General features: G+C 40.7%; 1 non-coding gene across 1 annotated transcript; it reads right to left on the bottom strand.

Moving 5' to 3' along the window:
- Positions 1-2357: 2357 nt before the first annotated feature.
- LOC134584224 (small Cajal body-specific RNA 11) lies at positions 2358-2493 on the bottom strand. The gene has a single exon (XR_010086500.1). It is a non-coding gene; the product is annotated as a small Cajal body-specific RNA 11 (non-coding RNA).
- Positions 2494-8738: the final 6245 nt, after the last annotated feature.

Below are 8738 nucleotides of genomic sequence, written 5' to 3'. Positions count from 1 at the left end.
CAAAAGCCAGGCTGGGTGTGCCAGCATCTCAGACCTATTCTGACCCTCTAACTTGCAGCCTTGACTCATGTTTGTAGGGGACAGCTATAATCACTACAGGGATTGCTATGCTCTTCATACTCCCTTAGCTACTGAGCTCTTGTAAGAGCTCTTGTTCCTGATCCTGCTTCGCTCTACAGAAGGAAGAGGTTCGCCTATTGGAACCTGGAGCCTGGTCGTAGGTCCAGGGCGCAGAGCAGACGGCGAGATACCAGCCCAGCAGTGCTTATGGTGGCTACGGTGCTGATGGTCCTTTGGTGAGCGCTAGGAGCATCCTTTTCTACGGTCCAACTTCCAGCCAGCCTGGAGGCAACCGTAACACCCTCCCTCTCCTGTTTTGCCACTTTTCAGAAATCTGAAGCACTTCGGCAATTCGGGACTTCGGCAATTCAGTTCGGTTCGGAAATTCGGACATTCTGAAGCATCCGAATGTCCAAATTGACTAAATTCATCCGAATTTACATTCGACCGAAACAAATTGCACATGTTTAGTTAGTCAGATGAAGGAGGACTGACCAGGACCCCTTTATAAAATTGGTTAATTGTATGGACATTTACCCCTGAAAAAGTTGTCATTTTATTTTTAATTTTAGCACAGCAAACACGTTTTTGAACGTTTATTTAGCACCTTAAATATGCCTTATAGTTTAAGTGGTAGTGTGATATCTTTATAAGGACAGCCAAGGGTGGTTGTAGGATGTTTCCCCTATGTGAACAACCGAGGTAACAGACAAACAGGGCTCAGCCGTTTTGAGGGATTGACCAGGAGCTCCCTGCCTAGTGACTGAGATTTGATAGCTAGCCATATGTGATGTTATATAGGTAGAAAGGAAGCTTCTACAACCCTTCTGTTTGTTCTTGAGTGATTGATCCTGTGAACTTAAGGGATTTGATTTGTAAAGTATTGTGTTTATTTTCATATTTATTATTTTATTTTTATGTTCATCTCTTTGAGTTCACTGGTCAAATAGGTTAAGGATCAGATTGGCTGAGATTGATAGGTGTTGGCATACTGAGCCCTCTTACTACTTATACTTCTCCTTTCTTTTAGGCTGTCTATCTCTATTTAGTTACATTAGTTAGCAATTTTGCTACATCTTTATACTGACTTGCTACATAGTTTCACAGTACTTTGTGTCCGTTTTGTAACTGTCTGTATTGTAAATTAAAGGGACACTATAGTCGCCAGAACAACTACAGCTTATTGCAGTTGTTCTGGTGAGTATACAGTCCCTGCAGTATTTTGTTGTAAACACTTCAAAAGGCAGTATATATATTACAACCTCTGAACACCTCTAGTGGCCAATCCTCAATCCACGCTCTGCATGGAGGGACTGAACATTCCTCATAGAGATGCTTTTCTTATGGGATCTGGTGATGTCAGCCAAGGAGGTGGATCGGTAGCAATCAACCTAAATGGCGTTTTTTTGGTCCTTTTGATCTTATGGTGTTTTTCCTTTTGGTTTTTTTAAAGCGGCGCTGTCATGCCGAACTTATCTTTCATCAATCACTTCCTCTTCTCCCCCTCTCTCAAGATCTGTTATTCTTTTCTTCCTGTCTTCTTTAGTTTTCTTTAAAATCATAAGACAAAGTAGGGACTCTTTGTCTTATGGAGGATTTCTCCGCTTGACCAGCTCAGACCAGCGGAGGAGCAAAGTGTGCTTCATTTCCGCTGGTCAGAGCAATTTTCCCATAATTCTCACCTTTCCTCTGTGTTCCCACGATGCTTCCTGTCATTTTAGACGAAACTGACGAATTGCGTTCTAACTGAATGAGAACAGTATGTTTGTTTCTTTTAGAATGCAATTCGGCACTTTGTAATGAATGAAACTCCGATCCTATTCATTGCTGCGGCTGCATCTTGCAGCCGCTTAGTAGATAACTCCCTAATTTCCACGGTATTAGGGAGCTATCTACTAAAAGGCTGAAAGACCTAAATTGGTCTTTGAGCCAAATTTACTAATACTAAGTATTAGTAAATACTACGTAAAGATTACTTAGTAGTAATGCGAGTTGGGGCATGTCTAGTAATCAGCACTGTAAAAAAACAAAACTAAAACACCTAACAACCCCTGTCCTCCCCCACCCCTGAGCGGTGGGTGGGGGCCCTAACTAAAGATAGGGGGGGGACCTACTGTCATCTCCCCCTGGCCCCCACCCCTGAGCAGTGGGTGGGGGCCCTAAATAAAGAGGGGGGTCCTACTGTCCTCCCCCCGGCCCCTAGATAAGAATGGTGGGGGGGACCTACCGTCCTCCCCCCGGCCCCCACCCCTGAGCGGTGGGTGGGGGCCCTAAAAAAATAATAAGGGGGGGGACCTACTGTCCTCCCCCCTTGGCCCCCACCCCTGAGCGGTGGGTGGGGGCCCTAAATAAAGAGGGGGGACCTACTTTCCTCCCCCCGGCCCCCACCCCTGAGTGGTGGGTGGGGGCCCTAGATAAGAATGGTGGGGGGGGACCTACCGTCCTCCCCCCTCTGCCCCCACCCCTGAGCAGTGGGTGGGGTCCTAAAAAAAACTAAGGGGGGGGGGACCTACTGTCCACCCCCCGGCCCCCACCCCTGAGTGGTGGGTGGGGGCCCTAGATAAGAATGGTGGGGGGGGACCTACCGTCCTCCCCCCTCTGCCCCCACCCCTGAGCAGTGGGTGGGGTCCTAAAAAAAACTAAGGGGGGGGGGACCTACTGTCCACCCCCCGGCCCCCACCCCTGAGCGGCGGGTGATGGCCCTAAATGAAAATCCCCCCCGCCCCAATCAAGGTGACTAGGGGGTCCCAAGCCCCTAGTCACCCCCCCCAAATCAAACTATCCCCTACCTACCACCCTCACCCTAAAAATAGTGAGGGGGGAATAAAATAACTAACCTGTAAAAAAAAATTTAAACTTACCATTTGACGTCTTCTTTTTTTCTAAAATCTTCAATTTTCAGCCCCAAAAAAGGCCAAATAAAAAGCCATCATACCCGTCGAACTTAAAATAAAATAAAAAACCAGAGCGCAAATAAATAATCCATCTTCACCCATGGAGGGCTCCGCGCAGACTGAGCTACGCAGGGCGGGGGAAGGCTTATAAAGCCTTGCCCCGCCCTGCAATTAGGCTAAGAACACTCTGATTGGTGGGTTTAAGCCAATCAGAGTGCTCTTTGTCATTTTACACAGCGTGGGAAAGTTCTTTGGAATTTTCCCACGCTGTGTAAAATGACACAGAGCACTGTGATTGGATGGATTTACTGGTAAGTATGAAAATAGATCTTTTGTATTTTAAAGTGCTTCCTGCTTAGAGGTTGATTTAAGGTCATGTGATGTAGATATAAGGCATTGCGGAGTCATCTTGAACTTATATGGTAGGTTTTATGATACGGCCGCATAAATATAGCAATTTAAATGTAACGCTAAAATGTATATAAGAACGACTGATAACTAATCTGAAAATGTATCAGGTGCATTTAGAAAGTGAAATTGTGCTTAAACTATGAGTTGATATCAGATATTTGTCTTTAAAAACCACAAAAGACTAGATTTGTGTCTGATCCATGGATGACCTGTGTATTTTTTATTGATAAAATGATGGAGGGAGACTAGACAGACAGAGTTTTAAAGCCTTTGATATTACTTGCACTTATGACATTTGGTCCTTGCAGATCCTATTCCAACATGGACCTCAAATTAATATTTTTGGATAAGCTTTTTCAAAGAATTTGTTTTAAATATACATTTTAAAAAATATCATATATAAAACATATATATAAAAAAGTATCAATATATCACAACATATTTATATACTAAAATATTAAATCACTTTAAAGTTTACCCAAAAAGGTAGGTTAATTTCAGAATCTTATCTAAAAATATTAAATTGACTTCATTGAATGAAAAAAGACAAATACTCAGAAATACTGAACAGATGTGATAACTTGTTTTGTGTTAGTACATCAGTGTTTCTGGAGTATATGTGGCGGTTTAGTGCTTGAATTGCACTGGTGTAAGCAGAGTGAAAACCCAGTCCAGGGTCTCTTTTTTTTTTTTCTGGTCAAATGTAAGTTGTTTGTACAAGGAGAAGGCAGTAGCGCCTCACCGTGTTTTCTGGTTGCATATGTAATAAAAAGCAAAAGTGAAGATATGGAATAGTATATAGTATTCTTTACACAGTGGGAGAGTGGGAAAAATTTTTAAAAATCTACTTACAAATAGATGGAGCTATCAAGATCTCCACTTCTATGCACGTGAGTGGTACAATGCCTGCTTATGGATTCTTGTTGTATCTCTCGGTTCCAGTTGTAGATGATGCTAGCTTCAGTGTACCTATCTTAATTGTATTAATGACAGGAGGTTGAATATTTTCCCACCCTTTTCTTCCCTTCCCTTATTTCTCGTTTAGATCCTGGTTCAGGATTGGTATGGTAGTCTTCATACTTGGTATTGTTCTGATGTTATATACATATGGTGTATTAAACTATTCTCTGTTGGTTTTGAATATGTACCATACCCATTTCTTAACCTAATCTTGGTTTTCAATTCTTATTTTATTCCCTCGTTTCAGTTTGATTTCGATTCCCAGTGTTCTTCTTGAGGAACCATCGTTTTCATTCAAGTTTTGAAGACTTCACGAGATCTTGATCTATCCTGTTTGTTGTTCGCAGTTCGAAAAAGGAGGTCCTAGATGAGTATGGGAGATTTATTTACTTTGATGTTTTCTGATTGGTTATTTCACTTGGTTAACTTGTGCTGCTGTGGAGTTCTAGTTAAGTGAGACTTGAGCAAAATATTCACATCTTACATTAATCATTGTGCATAATTTGCAAAGACCCCCGACAGTGACATCACCGCAAGGGGTTCGATGGCCAGGTGGGGAGGCAGGTTGAGTTTAACATACCTGAACCAGTCCCTCTTTCGCGCCACCATCCTCTTTTGCTGTTGGCGCTTCAGCTGCCAGGAGCTGATGTCACTGCTGTACTTTCATGCGTGCGCAAGAGTCCAGCACCGAGGTCTATGGAGGATTCCACAAGACTGCAGGATCCTACATAGATATTTTTTCTGCAGACGTCATTGGTCACTTGATAATGGTAACTCTGCCTAATGTAAAGCAGGGTAAGGCAGAGGGAATAATACTGAGAAAAAATAGTCCCACTTTTGTTTCAGTATCTCTTCAGTGAAATTCCAACACATGAGTATTTCATAACGATTTTATTTTTATGAAGTACTCATTTTGCAAGGTGGTGTAGTGGGTTTGACTGTACCGCTTTAAAGGAATGTCTGTATTCTTTAGATTATATGAAGGTACATCAATAAAGTACATTGGGTCGGTAACTAGAATTCTGTTAGGAAGTCTTTTCCCTAGTTACTGATACAAGTCCGTAATTATAATATCCATAAATCACCAATATGTACCCCAACATGCAAACAAATGTCAATCAAAAAAGTCAATCATTTTAAAAGGCTTATTTATTTAATGATTTTTTTTCAAGAACCACAGAAATCTCCCAAAATAGCAAAATTTTCTTCTATAAAAATATCTTGTACTTTTATTTCTATACATACATTGCATTTTTTACAATACCAGAAAAAAATTCATTGGTATCAGATAAATCTCAATTTCAGTTTAAAAAAACAAACAAAACAAAAACAAAACTTTGTCACTTTATTAACAGTTTTATACAGAAACTTCGATATTTCACCTTTTTGGGAAAATAATAAAAAAAATAAGGGAAGGTAGAATATATGTTTTATTATCTAAATTGTCTTTTCTTTGGATTTGCCCTCATTCACTGTGGGAATTTTCTTTAATTTATTGTAAAATTTGATAATCTGCATTTTTATATATATATATATTTTTTTTTAAGAAGGAATGTCCACATTGAATTCTCTCGGCCTACAATTTTTTTTTAAAGGCACTAAGCATTATATACATGTTGTGTGTGTGTGTGTTTTTCTTTTTATTACATTTTGCAGCCAGCATTAGAATCTAGCCAACAGCAATACAATATGCAAATACAACTGCACCAGCAGCAAGATTCCAGCCAATGACACAGCAGTATGCAAATGCAGAAAAATTAATGCCTGACCAGACACATTCCAGCCAATGACACTAAAGTATGCAAATGCACCAACAGAACCATCTGGCCAGCAATATTCTTGCCTAGGACATTACAGTTTACAAATATACAACTGTACTGCCTGGCTGGTAACATTCAAGCCAATTATACTATAGTAGCAAGTTTGTAATTCCCTGGCCAGTAACATCTTTGCCAGGGACAAAAAAGTATTTAGAAACACAAATAGAAAGCAGGTTAAAGGGACACCCCAGGCACCTAGACCACTTCTGCCCATTGGAGTGGTCTGGGTGCCAACTCCCACTACTCTTAACGCTGCAACTGTAATTATTGCAGTTTTTTTTTTTTAAACTGCAATAATTACCTTGCAGGGTTAACTCCACCTCTAGTGGCTGTCTACTAGACAGCCACTAGAGGGCACTTCCTGCTTCATAGCACAGATTTTCTTTGCTAGAGCGTCGCTGGACGTCCTCACGCTGTGTGAGGACCTCCAGCGTCGCTCAATTCCTCATAGGAAAGCGCATTAGGTTTCCTCAGCCGGCGGGCGGGGATCAGCCTCGCCCACCGACTGACGTAATTACTGGGAGAAGCGACGCCGACCCGAAACCACCGCCGAGGGACATCGGCGGGGTCTCAGGTAAGTGACCTGAAGGGGTTTTCACCTCTTCAGCTACCTGGGATGGAAGGTGGGAGGGAGAGGGGACCTGCAGTGCCAGGAAAAGTGATTGTTTTCCTGGCACTTGAGTTTCCCTTTAAGAATCTGGAAGTTGGATCAAATAGGATCTTAAAATAGTCCAGTAAAAGGCTGGATCCCTAAAGTATTGTAGCAGGTGAAGTTCAAACCTGCTACAATGCTTTAGGGATCCAGCCTTCTACTGGACTATTTTAAGATCCTATTTGATTAAAATATTGTGTGGGAGAATTTTAGTGTTATTTTATTTGTGTATGTAAGTATACTGGTGTTCTGCCCGTCAACGCATTTTACGAAATCTAGTAGACGTGATTAGATAGGAAATAAAATTTAAATTAAGGACACCTATATGTAGGCTGAATAGTAAATATTTACCAGCGGTACCATGTTTTATTCCGTAAAATAAGAACACTCCAACACGAACTCTTTCCCTCTTTCTAAATCTAACAAAATTCAGCTATAAAAATAAATCAAAGGATTTGAATAAATAGACTATTGAAGCAGAATATAAGACTAATTCAGCAAGGAATTGAAAAGAATCGTGTATCGGTTATGGAGGGACGGCGAATTAATTAGAAAGACAAAGTTTGATTTCACACCGAGGAATCTTGACCACGTGTGCATCAAAATGTATGGGCTACATGTGCTTCTGTACACAAAATTGTGTCTGTCTTTGGCTTTGCTTCTTGGCCATACGGTAACATAGGATCAACTCATCAAAAGCTTTTTGGCCTGCCCTTCATGAGAGAGCAATGTCCTGTAATGGAATGATCCTTTAGGCATTAAGAGTTAGACCTCTTAGAATTAGCCATCCAAACCAAACCAAGCCATGCTTGAGTGGTCCACATGGACTGGTGCCATCACCTGTTTTATGAATGGTATGTGACTTGTATAACAATGTTATCACCCTCTTGCCTATTGCTGTAATGGCACAAGTGCAATTAGTGCGTAGTGCTGGCCAGTTCTGTTGGATCTTTATGATGAACAGAAGTCGTATAGAGCCAAGGAAACTCATTACTAACCCCCAGTCCTATGGGTTCAGTGGCAGGGATGAATTGTAATTTAGGTCTTTTGTGGACAGTATGGAATATTACTTGGCTATGATTGGCTTACATTTATGTTACTTTGTGGAGGGAAGAAGGGAGAAAAAAGGCTTGCAAATGCATTTAATTCAGCATTGTATGAACAGTCACCATTTGTTAACATATTTATTATATCTGTGTTATATCTGTTTGTGTAACCAGTTCCGTTTAATTTTTCTTAACGTTCAAATTGTCGTTAACTTTAGAAAACCGCAAACTAACGTCAGATGATTGGTTATCTGTGAATTTTTAAAACCCATTTTAGCCCTTGAAGTGCATTTAGATTTAGTGTTGCCGGACACACCCTATATTCTTAGACATACATCACTTCTACATACTGATGGCCAGCACATGAAGAGTGCTGCATAAAATAAATTCATTTCTCAAGACCGGGATCCCAAAGGGCAGCACTTTTCATGCGCCATCCTGCAGCAGGATGCAGTGATATGTGTAAAAGAAAATATAGTGGATCTGATATTCCTAATGAAAGGCGTCAGACATGTTATACCCCATGGCATGCGAGGGGTTAAGGGCTTTGACTTCATTACTATTTTAAAACTAGATATAATTCAAGATTAAAGGAAGCTCCCATCATGGTTTTGTTTGGTGGCAATAATGAGCTGTAATAGTGGGTTTAGATTTATTTTTTAAAGAGTTGGTATGGGTGATCTCTGAAAAAACTACAATGTAGTCTTCAACAAATGTGTTTTGATAAAATTGCCGATGGGAATCATTACCATGAAATCTGATAGGAACACTGGATCTTGCAAGAGACCCAATAGGATAAAGTTTTGGATTTTTAAGGTTAAAATAATACAAAAAAAAAAAGTGCAATCCACTAAGCAGATAAACTGTACACAGACTGTGCCAAAACAGAAAAGAC

This window comes from Pelobates fuscus, chromosome 13, assembly GCF_036172605.1.
Source record: "Pelobates fuscus isolate aPelFus1 chromosome 13, aPelFus1.pri, whole genome shotgun sequence".
NCBI classification, from domain to species: Eukaryota; Metazoa; Chordata; class Amphibia; order Anura; family Pelobatidae; genus Pelobates; species Pelobates fuscus.
Note: the sequence above shows the minus strand (reverse complement) of the source record. Positions and strands in the feature narration are given on the sequence as shown.